The sequence below is a fragment of the Myotis daubentonii genome, chromosome 10 (genome assembly GCF_963259705.1).
Source record: "Myotis daubentonii chromosome 10, mMyoDau2.1, whole genome shotgun sequence".
Lineage (NCBI taxonomy): Eukaryota > Metazoa > Chordata > Mammalia > Chiroptera > Vespertilionidae > Myotis > Myotis daubentonii.
The window spans coordinates 7,472,657-7,484,141 of NC_081849.1; the positions used below are offsets into that span (position 1 = coordinate 7,472,657).

The window sequence follows — 11,485 nt, forward strand, 5'->3', positions numbered from 1 at the left end:
CTGGAACTAGGGGTATCCCCAATGTTGGTTTTATTTTCTTCTTGAAAGTGCTGCTTGGCATATGAATTCCTTCTTTTAAGATTGCGCTTTCCAGTTTTCAGGAATGCGTTCCCAGTTTGCGGAGGCTTCCTAACAGCTAGAGTGCCTGGTTGGGATGTGCCTGCATCTGGTCTGATACAGAACGGGGCACCCTAAGCTCTCTTCACAGTCCAAAATAGGGACTTTACCACTTAGAGGAGGGGTCATTTAGCTTTCCCTCTTAGATTTGGGTTATATTTCAAATGTTTGAGTCCGATTATAATCTGTAAACTCCTGCCCAGGTCGCTGCACCACTTCAATGAAATTTGCATTCCTGCTGTCATTAAGGTTTGTATAAAGAATTTTTAGTTCTTTACTTTTATTTTTAGTTGTAAAATATAACATATATACAAATGCACATTAAACATACAAGTTTGGTTGCATGGTCAATTATGAAACAAACATATATCTTCAAATCAAAAAGTAGCTCATAGTCCCAGAAGCACCCCCAATTACCTAATAATGACCCCCCCTTTCTTTCTCACTCGTCCTGGGACCCATGTAATGGCTCATGTGAAAATCACTTACTTGCATTTCCTTAAACTAGTGTTTTGCCATCTATGTATGCATCCCTAAAGGTTTTGCCTGTTTTGAATTGTATATAAATAAAATCCTACCGAAGGTATGTTTTCATGTCTTGCATATTTTGCTCAATTTAGTTGTGAGTAGTTTGTTGTGATGTAATGTAGTTTTCTACTCTGGGAATTTGCAACAATTTATGTCCATTCTGCCAGAGGCTTGTTTCCAGGAATTAGGCTTGTTTGGGGGATTATGAACAATGTTTCTACCACCCTTTTTGTATGTGAGCTGGTGACTCTGTACCTGCGTGCATACTTTAGGATGCAATAGGGCAGCTGTAAGCCACATGTCTGTATGACTAGTTCACACATGTTTTTCAAAGTGGCTCTTGTATGTGTCTTCCCAATGAATCAGCAGGCCTGTGTCTCACAGGCCATTTGGGGCTGGACGGAGCTAACATCTCGATGGATGCTCAGGTAACGTGGGCTGTGGCAGGGGCCGACTCCAGTTCAGAACTGGGATATCTGGTTCCTAAATTGTGTGTCCCTGGAAAGAGACAGGGAGAAAACGGGCTGGAGGCAGTGGAGCATTAGGAAACTCCCCAGCTACCTTCTAATTCTGAGATTTGGGGGGATGAAATAGCATGATTCTAACCAATTGGCTCAAACAGAGCAGGTGGGCTGGGGTACCCACAGTGTCTGAGACATGGGAGATATTAGTAGATATTTGTTTAGTAATCCTATCTAATAAAAGAGAAACATGGTAATTAGCTGTACCTCCGCTACCCTTCCCATTGGCTAATCAGGGCGATATGCAAATTAACTGCCAGCCAAGATGGCGGCCAGCAGCCAGGCAGCTTGAAGCGAACATGAGGCTTGCTTGCTTCAGTGACGGAGGAAACCAACTTTCCCCGCCTGCCGCTGCTGGCCTCTGAGCTTGCAGTTTGAAACATTGTTACAAATATAGAAGCTAAACAAAACCGCAGAAACCTGCTTTCAGCCAGCCGGGATCTCAGAGCTGGAGTTGAAACAGTGTTTCGATTATAGAACCCAAACAAACCAGATACCTGCTTTCAGCAGCCGAGGCCTCAGAGCTGGAGCCAGAGCTAAAGCTGGCCCAGAATAATAAAAAAAAAAAGGAGCGGTTGGGAGCTTCAGTCACCCGCCAGCCTGAAAACAGCCTTCAGCCCTTCACCCAGACTGGCCGGGCACCCCAGTGGGGACCCCCACCCTGATCCAGGACACCCATCAGGGCAAACCAGCTGGCCCCCACCCATGCACCAGGCCTCTATCCTATATAGTAAAAGGGTAATATGCCTCCCAGCACCGGGATCGGCGGAGCCGAGAGGCCTCCCAGCACTGGGATCAGTGTGACAGGGGGCAGCGCCCAAACCCCCTGATCGCCCTGAGGCTCTGTGTGTGACAGGGGGCGGGGCCACAACCTCCCTATCGGCCCTGCTCTGTTCGTGACAGGGGAAGGCGCCCCAACCCCCTGATCAGCCAGCCCTGCTCTGTGCCTGATAGGGGGGAGCTCCCCAACCTCCTGATCTCCCTGCAGCTCTGTGTGTGACAGGGTGCGGCGCCCCAACCCTCCCCCCCCCCACGGGCCCTGCTCTGTGTGTGACAGGGTAGAGCCATAACCTCCCCATTAGCCCTGCCCTGAGTGTGACAGTGGCGGCGCCCCAACCCCTGATCGGCCCTGCTCTGTGTGTGACAGGGGGCAGTGCCCCAACTCCCCTATCGGCCCTACTCTGTGAGTGACAGGGGGGAGCTCCTCAACCCCCTGATCGGCCCTGCTCTGTGTGTGACTGGGGGGAGCTCCCCAACCCCCTGATGAGCCCTGCTCTGTGCGTGACAGGGTACAGAGCCCCAACCCCCCTGATGGGCCCTGCTCTGTGCATGACAGGGGGTGGCGCCGCAACCTCCCCATCGACCCTGCCTTGAGTGTGACAGGGGGCGGTGCCCCAACCCCCCAATCGGCCCTACCCTGAGCGTGACTGAGGGTGGCATCACAACCAGCCGATCCGCCCTGCTCTGTGCATGACAGGGGGCGGTGCCTCAACTCCCCAATCAGCCCTGCTCTGAGCCCAACCAGGGGCTGCACCTAGGGATTGGGCCTGCCCTCTGCCACCCGGGAGCAGGCCTAAGCCAGCAGGTCGTTATCTCCCGAGGGGTCCCAGACTGCGAGAGGGCACAGGCCGGGCTGAGGGACCTCCCCTCCCCACCAAGTACACAAATTTTTGTGCGCCGGGCCTCTAGTGCATTAATAATTTTCAAAGAATTGTGTGAAAAATTTAATTTTTTTCTAGTTTCTCCTGAAGAAAACTGTAGCCACTAGGTGGCGATGTTGCTCACATCTAGATGGCTTATTAGTGGGAATTCAGATGTGGCATCAGGCATTTGAAATAAAATACAATCTGTTTCAATTCTGTCTTTGAATTCGTTAATCATTAAGTTTTTTTTTTTAGGAAAAATAGAAAACTTTATTTTATGATTCTTCAAAAGAAAAATCATTTACATATTGTCAAAATTGTTTTATATATCTAGTTAAACAATGGTTTCAAATGTGGGTAAATATGTCTTTAATTGCAGACTTTCAGAGACAGGCTGTGCTTTTTTCTTAATAAAAGTGTAGCTCAGTGAGAAGTTCCACATTGTGGACTTGGGCAACATGGGCTTTCAATCTTTCTTCAATTCAAACCGTTTCTGGTTTACTGGTATGTGCAGGACAGCTCTCCACACTGGTAGGCTGGTGAGGGATGATGAAGGATAGGACGTCCAGTCACTTCAGGTGTCAGGGGTGTACTCTTATTTTCAAACCTAGTCAGCACCACAAAGTAGTTTGTTGGAATGGGAACACTGCTGTTAACTACATATTCTGTAATTTCCCTTGGGTCATCAAAAGGATCATCGTAATTATAATCAAACTAGAGGCCTGGTGCACAAAATTCATGCACTGGTGGGGGGGCAGGGGGTCCCTCAAACTGGCCTGTGCCCTCTCACAGTCCAGGAACTCTCAGGGGATGTCCGACTGATGGCTTAGGTCTGTGGGGGAGCAGGCCTAAGCTGGCAGTCGGACATCCTTAGTGCTGCCATGGAGGTGGGAGAAGCTCCCTCCACTGCCGCTGCGCTCTCCAAGCATGAGCCCAGCTTCTGGCAAAGTGATGCTTCCCCAGTGGGAGCCCACTGCCCACCTGGGCGCAGCTCCTGTATTGAGCATCTGCCCCCTGGTGGTCAGTGCACATCATAGTGACTGGTAGTTCTGCTGTTCAGTTGATTTGCATATTACCCTTTTATTATATACTAGTCTACTAATGACATTTACTCCATTTCTTTCCATGGCATGTTCTAGGAGAAGAACATTGTGGAAGTAATCCCATATTTTTTTGAATGCTTTATACATAGGAACCGAATTACTTATAAATTAAAGCATTCTATTGACTATCAGAAGTGCTATTGTATGCAGGAGGATAGAGGAAGCCGTGGGTGATATTCTTGTGTGATAAATAGAAGGAACATATTTGCTCTCAGAAGGAGCAACCCTGAATCAGCCCTCAGACAGTCTGGGACAATGGGAGGAAGAGGTGAAGTATCTCCTGGTTTGGGGACTGTATATGAGCTCCACATGAGCATCTTGGTAGCTTTTCCAACTCCACTGACATATTCCCTGTGATAAAGGAGACAGTGTTCCTTGTTCTTCTGCAGAACCCTGGGCCTCCCACATGGCAAGTTTAGTTTCTCTGTCGCTGTCATTTCATCGTGAGGGAGATTTGGCATTTGATTCCCCTGTTCTACATTAGGATTTTCTGGTAGCTCAGTGCATAAACAATCTAGAGTATGTGTGGCCGATGGAACAGTAAAGCCACAAACTGAAAACTTGGACACTTCTGCATGGGATGGCTCATGAAAAGGCACCTTCAGAAAATGGTTTAAACTACCACGGGTACCATTGTTTGGTGCTAGTTGGATGTGTAGAAGATCACACATTAGGTTATAGCCTTTAATATGGTCAAATGGTTCAACTTCAGCCTTCTCTTTAAAACTGAGTCCTTGCGCCAAAATGATAGCCTCCATGGCCTTAAACTTATTGTCAAAACCACGATCACCTAAGTCAGTCATTTTATGGCCCAACTGGATGTAAATTCTTTTCATTTTTCGTTCAGATAAATGAATGTCAAGTCAGTTTACCCTGCTGCTCAGAAGTGGTCTTTTATTGTCAGAATCTGGCGATCTCCTTTTTTGATTGCATCTGGTGGATATGAGTCTGTTAGAGACCCAATTCCCTCTGCCAGACCCTTCACAACCCTCTCCCTGAGCCCCTCTGGGCTCTGTCTCCCTGAGTGACCCTCCTCTTTCCCAGCAGCCTCAGAGTCCTAGGTCTTTGCTTTTCTCTTCTGTGGGAAATGAGATGTCATGCCACTCTACCATTTTTTAAAAATTCAAAATCTATTTGATTATTTGAAAATACAGCTAAAGCCGCAGGTTCCTGTTTTCTATGGGGAAAGTGAATATGAAAACCTAGAGATGACTTTGAGATACTGACATAGAGATAGGAAAATAACCTCAAATTCATCTCTTCATCACTATCTTGGTATACATTATCATTATAGTAAAACTGACATTTTCCTCTCCTGTGTACAGTTCTGTAAGATTTAATACATATATTGAGTCATGTAACCAACACCATGATCAGGATGAAGAACAGTATCATTACCTTCAAAACGCTCCCTGTGCTAGTACTCCCTTTTTAGTCATGCCGAAATGTTGCTGTACAACATGGTGCCTATACTTAACAACTAAAAACGCACACCATTCTGCTGCTTCCTTTGCCATAGAGTTTCTAATTTGGATCACTCTTCTCCATGGGCAATGGGTCATTTTTATTTAGCTGTTTTCAAGATTTTTTTCTTTAGTCTTTAGCAGCTTAATTACGATATATCTGGGCTTATAGGTTCTTGTGTTAGCTCCTTTGGGTTCACTGAGCTACTTGAGTTTGCAGGTTCAACCTCATTTCTTCACACACAAACAAAAGTCATTGTTCTGGATATCTTTTATATGCCTCTCCAGATATTCTTTCCACCTTTCTCTGGTCTTCCCTGTCCCCCAAATGAGTGTCTTATATGGATCACATCACTGGGCTCTCTTGTCCTATGACTTCCTTTCTGTTGGGTTTGGCCAGTAGGGAACCTTAACAAGATCTTAGAGGAGGGTAGTTTGGGCATTTACTCTCCAGGTCCCCTCACTGCCAGGTCATGTCAGGCTGGCTGTGCTTCTCTGGGAAGCTCAGTGAAGCACCACTTCCATCAGTTAGCTCTGTCCCCGAATGAAACACAGTAAGTACTCCCTTTCCTCACCTTTTGGCCCCAGGGGTGCTGACACCCTCCCTGACCTACCTTGGTTACCAACCCTAGTGTGGTATCATCACTGACAGTTTTCCCCAAACTTTGCTGGCATCTTTGTAAATAGTCCCTTTATCACACGCTTCTCAAATGACCCACTCTGAGCACGTTGAGTGTGCCATCTGTTTTCTGCTGGGATCACGACAGCTAGGGTGTTTCTTTGGGGATCATAATTAGCCTTACTCTGACGGACACCCCAGGCAGCTGACTCCCATTGGCCTTCCAGGCTTTTAATCCTTTTTCAGGCTGGGCTTCCTGAAGCAAGAATGTCCATTTTCTTAATTTGATGATCAAGGATTAGTTTAACATTAACTGATATAATTGACTTTTGCACTACATATTGTTTTTATAACTTTGAAGATAACTCAAGAATAGGGAGTTCTAATGTGTATCTATTATTGTGATTATATCCTTCATACAGAAGAGGGTATAAAATGTATATGTGCAGTTTTAATAATAATAATTGTGTCCACCACCTAGGTTAAGAAGAAAAGTTGCCCCGACTATAGACCTTCATGCAATTCTCTATAGATGCATCTTTCCCCTTCCCATTCACCCCTGCCAGGAGGAAACTGCTGTCCTCACTTTCATCTTATTCATTGCCCCACTTTTCAGTTTTAAGAGATGTAGATATGAGTAATACAGGTGTTTTTTTTTTAAATCCTCACCTGAAGAAATTTTTTTCCATTGATTTATCGAAAGGGTAGAAGTGAGGGAGGAGGAGGGGAGGGAGAGAGAGAGAGAAACATCAACGTGAAAGAGACACATTGATTGGTTGCCTCCTGCACGCGCTCCAACTGCGTCTCAGGAACCTGCAACCAAAGTACATGTCCTTGACCCAGAATTGAACCCGTGACCCTTGAGTCCACATACCAATGCTCTAATTACTGAGCCAAACCGGCCAGGGTTAAGTAATAGCATTTTTGGTTTCGAAGAACTGAGGAGCATGTATAAAGCGAGGTGCATCCGTAATGGTCAGGCTGGTATTCGTAAATGAAGAGCATGGACCGGATTCTGCCCTCCTGCAAGTTTTAAGAACCCTCTCTGGGGGAGTCGGTGGAGAGTCCTGAGCAAGTCTAGGGCAACAAAAGCTGCCCATATTTGAGGCTGTATTGTGGGCCAGAAGGAATACGGTCAGTGGGTCCCCTGGCTCACTGGACTAGAATAGACCAAAGCGGAACACTTCTGTGGAAGGTGGTAGGAATGTCCTCAGCATAGCCAAGTGGGGATATGATCCTGAGGCACAGGGTCCAGACAGTTCAAGTAAAATCAGAACCTGGCCACCTCTCTCTTTGGTTCATTGTTGGTTGGTCACACCCCAGTTTCGCTCTTCTGATTCTCATTTTATCCATGTTGCCCAAACAATGCTTCTTCTTTAAAGAGAGAGCACCAGTCCAGTCAGCTGTAAGCAGGGTACATTTTCCAGCTTCTGCTCTGGGAGACCATCCTTCTTTTAATGATGGATTTTATCCACAATATACTGACTGGACAGGCTGAGTTCTCATTATTTTTGAGGTGAAATGTATTAATTAGAGTAACGTCTGGTTGTAAGCGACAGAATAGGTGAAATGACTAAGTTTTTTTTCTCACATAAACATCTAGGCTGTACTCACCTCCTCCCATGACCACACCAACATTACAACTAAATTATGGAACGATCAGCCTGGAGAACCATCCTAAGACTCGCTGAACAGAAGTCCTATAACTAAGGATATAATGGAGAAGCCACATGGAGATTGGTAGGAAGGGCAGAAACACAAAAGGGGCTGGCCCCACACCACATGCGGAGGTGCAGAATCCCGAGGGCTATCTCAGCTGCAGAGGTCACCTCTGAGGATCAGGGCTCTCAGCCCCACCCCAGGCTTCCCAGCCTGGAACACCAGTGCTGGGAAGAGGAGGCTTCATGTAATGTCTGGCTGTGAATATCAGTGGGGTTTCCACCATCCTCATGAGATGGAAGGCTGCTGGAAACCCAGACAACTTCTTTTTTTTTTTTTTAAATATATTTTATTGATTTTTTACAGAGAGGAAGGGAGAGAGATAGAGAGTTAGAAACATCGATGAGAGAGAAACATCGATCAGCTGCCTCCTGCATATCTCCTACCGGGAATATGCCCGCAACCCAGGTACATGCCCTTGACTGGAATCGAACCTGGGACCCTCCAGTCCGCAGGCCGACGCTCTATCCACTGAGCCAAACTGGTTTTGGCCAGACAACTTCTTAAAGGAACCACATACAAACTTGCTCACTAGCACTTATCTTGGTCTCCAGCAGAGGAACAGTGGCTAAGGGGGTGCCAGAAACATACAGGGAGAAACTGAGTTGTGTGGATTCAGAGTGAGGGCTGGAGGGCTGGCTGCCATTGTCCCTGTGTTGAGCCCTTCTCCTGCATGGCAGTTGGATGCCACCTTTCCTGTGTTGAGCACCTCCCCCCTCCCCCAGGTGGGGCCAATTTAACCTACATTAGCCTAGCTCCGCCCTGAGGACTCCATGTAACTTGGCCAGACCTCAAGGTCTGCAGGCCCTAGCTGTGGCAGCTGTACCCTGAGACTTTTGCTGAGGAAGAATTAACATTGTTAAAATGTCCATACTACCCAAAGCAATTTATAGATCCAATGTAATCCCTATCAAAATACCAACGACATTTTTCACAGAACTAGAACAAATAATTATAAAAGTTATATGAAACCACAAGGACCCTGAATAGCCACAGCAATCTTGAGAAACGTGAACAAAGTTGGAGGTATCATGCTATTTGACATCAAACAGAATTGAGAACCCAGAAATAAACTGATGCCTTCATGGTCAATTAATCTATGACAAAGGAGGCAAGAAATATACAATGAGGTAAAGGCAGTCTATACAATAAATACTATTGAGAAAATTGGACAGATACATGTAAAAAATGAAACTAGACCACTTTCTTATACCGTATAGAAGAATAAATTCAAAGTGGATTAAAGACTTAAATATAATACTCGAAGTCATAAAACTCCTAGAAGAAAACAGAGGCAGTAAATTCTCTAACATTGCTCTTAGTAATATTTTTTTTTCTGATACATCTCCTTGGGTAAGGGAAACAAAAGAATAATAAATAAATGGGACTATATCAAATTGAAAAGTTTTGCATAGAAAAGGAAACCATCAACAAAATAAAAAGATAACCAACTTGCCCTGGCCGGTGTTCTCAGTGGTTAGAGCATCAGTCTGTGCACTGGAGGGTCAAGGGTTCGGTTCCCTAACTGGGTTGCAAGTTCAATCCCCATCCCCGGGGGCACATGTAGGAGACAACCAATCAATGTGTCTCTCTCGCATGGATCTCTCTCTCTCTCTCTCTCTCTCTCTCTCTCTCTCTCTCTCTCAAAATCAATGGGAAAAATACCCTTAGTCCTCTGGTGAGGATTTAAAAAGACAACCTACTGAATGAGAGAAGATATTTGCCAACAATACATCTGATAAAGGGTTAATATCCAAAATTTATAAAGAACTCATACAACTCAAAACACACACACACACACACTCTGTAGGGTTAAGCCTCAGACTGACCTGTTGGCAAAGCCACAAACAAGTCCCAGCTTAGAGGGCACAGCCTGCTTAGCATAATTAAGCTTGACGTTATGATACTCCCTAGATCTTATCTGGGCAGCTAATGGGCTGTGGGAGGAGTAGCAAGTGCTGCCAAAACAAGTGAAGGTCACAAGAACATTGTAACTATGGTGACCACTACCTTGTTTACCTCTGGCTATAAAATAAAGGCTCAGCTTGCCTCTGGATCTCTCTCTGTGGCCTCAGCCAGGCACAGGAAGATCCACCTAGACCCAGCTTATTCTCTTTGCCATTTCTTCATTCATTCGACACCCTCACTCAAGCTTGTGAACCTTTGGCTGAGCTGGCTCAGCACACACACACACACACACATTCCCCCAAACAATCCAATTAAAATATGGGCAGAAGACCTGAGTAGAAAATTCTCTAAAGATGACATATAGACGGCCAACAAATAAATGAAAAGATGCTCAATGTCACTAATCATTGAGTAATACAAATTAAAACCACAATGAAATATCACCTCATACCTGACAGAATGGCTGTCATCAATAATCAACAAACAACAAGTGTTGGTGTGTATGTAGAGAAAAAGAAACCCTTGTGCACTGTTGGTGAAATTGCAAATTGGTGCAGCCACTATGGAAAACAGTATGGAGGGTCCTCAAAAAATTAAAAATAGAACTACCATTTGGTCCAGTAATTCCACTCCTGGGAATATATCTGAATAAATCCAAAACACTAATTTGAAATTATATATGTACCTCTATGTTCATTACAGCATTATTTACAATTAGAAGCCTGGTGCACGAAATTTGTGCACTGGGGGGGGGGGGCTGTCCCTCAGCCCAGTCTGCACCCTTCTCACAATCCAAGACTGCTTGCTCCCAACCACTCGCCTGCCTGCCTGTCTGATTTCCCCTACCCACTTGTGCCTGCCAGCCTGATCACCCCCTAACCACTCCCCTGCCTGCCTGATCTACACCTAACTGTTCCCCTGCTGGCCGATTGCCCCCAACTGCCCTCCCCTGCCAGCCCGATTGCCTCCAACTGCCCTCCCCTGCTGGCCCGGTTGCCCACAAATGCTCTCCCCTGCTGGCCCAGTTGCCCCCAACTGCCCTCCCCTGCAGGCCTGGTCACCCCTAACTGCCCTCCCCTGCTGGCCTGTTTGCCCACAACTTCCCTCCCCTGCCAGCCATCTTGTGGTGGCCATCTTATAACCACATGGGGGCAGCCATTTTGTGACCACATGGGGGTGGCCATCTTGTGCGAGGGCATGATGGTCAATTTGCATATCACCTCTTTATTATATAGGATAGCCAAGTTTTTTAAGCAACCCAAATGCCCATCAATGGATGATTGGATAAAGAAGAGGTAGCACTATATACAATGGAATATCACTCAGCTATAAAAAAAATGAAATCTTACCATTTGCACAACATGGATGGATCTAGAGGGTATTATGCTAAGTAAAATAAGTCAGACAGAGAAAGACAAATACCATATAATTTCACTTATATGTGAAATCTAAAGAACAAAACAAACAAACTAACAAAAACAGATTCATGGATACAGAGAACAAACTAAAGGTTGCTGTTCTTGGTCTTCTGATTCTATATCAATGTGAGAATTGACTAATAACTTACTAAGAAAACTCTGCTGATATTTTGATTGGAATCACATTGAATTTAGGTATAAATTTGGAAGGTGATGACGTCTTTACAAAACTGAGTCTTCCCTTCCATAGACAGGTGCATATATTTCCATTTATTTAGATATTCATAAATATTTTCCAACAATGTCTTATGGTTTTATTAATGACTTGACTGTCTAGATTTAGTCCTAGCTAACTTTATCCCTATTGTTTTTTTTGCCATCATAAATGGTTTAAAAAGAAAAATTTTTTCTTTTTAAAAAATCAGCAAGGAATTACTTTATCTCAT

General features: G+C 45.1%; 1 pseudogene; it reads right to left on the reverse strand.

Annotated features, from left to right (window-relative positions):
- Positions 1-3,107: 3,107 nt before the first annotated feature.
- On the reverse strand, positions 3,108-4,748 carry LOC132211305 (ectonucleotide pyrophosphatase/phosphodiesterase family member 3-like; annotated as a pseudogene).
- Between the last annotated feature and the right edge of the window lie 6,737 nt (positions 4,749-11,485).